Source organism: Nicotiana tabacum, chromosome 8 (genome assembly GCF_000715075.1).
Source record: "Nicotiana tabacum cultivar K326 chromosome 8, ASM71507v2, whole genome shotgun sequence".
Taxonomy (NCBI): domain Eukaryota; kingdom Viridiplantae; phylum Streptophyta; class Magnoliopsida; order Solanales; family Solanaceae; genus Nicotiana; species Nicotiana tabacum.
In genome coordinates, this window is record NC_134087.1 from 56,470,058 (window position 1) to 56,472,392 (window position 2,335).

The 2,335-nt window shown below is 35.2% G+C and overlaps 1 non-coding gene across 1 annotated transcript; it reads right to left on the reverse strand.

Annotated features, from left to right (window-relative positions):
* Positions 1-767: 767 nt before the first annotated feature.
* On the reverse strand, positions 768-874 carry LOC142163752 (small nucleolar RNA R71). Its single transcript, XR_012694681.1, has one exon. It is a non-coding gene; the product is annotated as a small nucleolar RNA R71 (small nucleolar RNA).
* Positions 875-2,335: the final 1,461 nt, after the last annotated feature.

Here is a 2,335-nt window from a genome sequence, read left to right on the forward strand (position 1 = left end):
ATCTACAAATACTATTCTAACTTTATTTCTAATTACTATTATTACTAGTACCATCTTTACTTATACTTAATATATGTTATCGTACCTTTTTTTTCTAACTATTTTTGTTATTTTTGAAAATTTCTTTAGTTATTTTTAGTAATGCTTTAGAAATTAGTGTTACTTTATTATTATTTTTCTTCTCTTTAAAATTTTAGGTAGTTTATGACCCGTTCTTCTTCAAAAAAGTTGGTTAGTTACAATCCAGAAATTTAAAAATCTCTTCGATTGTGCAGGAAAGGACAAACAATATCTTCTCAAAGTATAGCTCATGAAGGTATGGCGAATCAAGAAGTAGAAGACATTCAACTACCAGTACATGTGGAGGATGAGTTTGATGAAGTAGCACCTAAGCCAGCAAACAGAATCCTAAGGGATTATGCTAGACCAGACCGCTTCAATTGCGAATTTAGTGTCAGAAAACCTCCAGTGGCAGCCAACAACTTTGAAATCAGGACTGGCCTGATTCAAAGATTCAACAGTCTTGCATCTTCAATGGATATACAAGTGAAGATCCACACAGTCATTTAATTGACTTTTTGGAACTTGTTAAAATAGCTAAGTATAATGGAGTACCTCCTGAAGCTATCAAGTTAAGGCTATTTTCTTTCTCTTTAAAAGGAGATGCCAAGACTTGGTTGCGAAGTTTGCCACAAGGTTCCATCACCACATGGGATCAAATGACTCAGAAATTTTTAAACAAATATTTTTCCCCTGCTAAAACCACAAAGTTAAGACAAGATATCTCTAATTTCTTGCAGACTGACACTGAGTCAGTATATCAAGCTTGGGAAAGATGAAAAGCAATGTTGAGAAAATGCCCACACCATGACATTCCTGAACATATGCAGTTGTATATTTTTTATCACGGTTTAAAACCCTCTAAGAGAAATGTGATTGATGCAGCTGCAGGAGTTTCTGTAATGAGAAAAACCACAGAGGAAGCATTGTAATTGTTGAATAAGATTTCTGAGAATGTCATCCAATGACCATCTGAGCGTGTAATCATCAAGAAGGCTGCTATGGGAAATCAGGTTGATGCTTTAAATACACTAACGCAACAAATTGTTTCTTTGGCACAAAGTTTGAAACTTTTTAGGTGAATACACAACAACCAAGCTAATTTGAGGTTTGTGGAATGTGTGGAGGAAATCATCAGAACCATGAATGTCAAGCAACCAATCACAATGATGAACATGTCAATGTCATCGGTTACAAGCAATATCCTTTTGGAAGTCCAATGGCACAGAAACATCCAGGTTTTCAATGGCGCAATCCAAATGGTGCTAAGAACTCTCAAAGCTTCTAGAAGCAACAAATACAGGGTCCACTCGGATACCAGAATCCAAACCATGGTCAATCAAGCTTCAAAGCTTATCAACAAGCAACTCCATATCAGCAAAGGCCTCAACAAGCCCATCCTAGCCTTGATGACCTTTTGTACAAGAACATTAAGGTCACTGATGAAAAGATGAAAAGTCAGGGTTCAGCCCTTAAAAATCTTGAAATTCAAGTAAGCCAATTGGCAGCTCTTGTGTCAGAAAAGATTCAGGGTCCCTTACCAAGCAATACGGAGAAAAATCCAAAAGAGCACCTTAAGGCCATCACCTTACGGTCAGGTAAGGAGCTTGATGAACCCTATGCAGACCAGTCAGAACAACAAGTAAATAACGGTAAGAATGTTGAAATACCCTCTGAACCATCTGAAAAGAAAGAAGTCAAGAAAAAAGAAGAAAAGAATATTGAAAAATTGAATCCTCTCCCTGTGACAATTCCTTTTCCAAAAAAAAATGAAAAGAGAAAATCTTGATAGTCAATTTGCAAAATTTTTGGAGATTTTAAAACAGATTCACATCAATATTGCGTTCACTGATGCTTTATTGCAAATGCCAAATTTTTAAAAGAAATTTTGTCAAACATAAGAAAATTGGAAGAAGTTTCTGTGATAATGTTTACTGAAAAATGCAGTGCTACACTTCAAAATAAACTACCACAAAAACTGGGTGACCCAGGCACTTTTACAATTCCATGCACTTTGGGAGGAGTATATTTTGAAAAAGCACTCTGTGATTCTGGAGCTTCAATAAATTTGATGCCATTTTCTATCTTTAGAAAATTGAATCTTGGTGAAATTAAAGACATATGGGTTTCTCTTCAGTTTGCATATCAAAGTACTAAGAAACCTAAGGGAATAATTGAAAATGTGCTCGTAAGAGTAGATAAGTTTGTTTTCCCTATAGATTTTATAGTACTTGAAATGAAGGAATGTCCTGATGAACTAATAATTTTGGGTAGA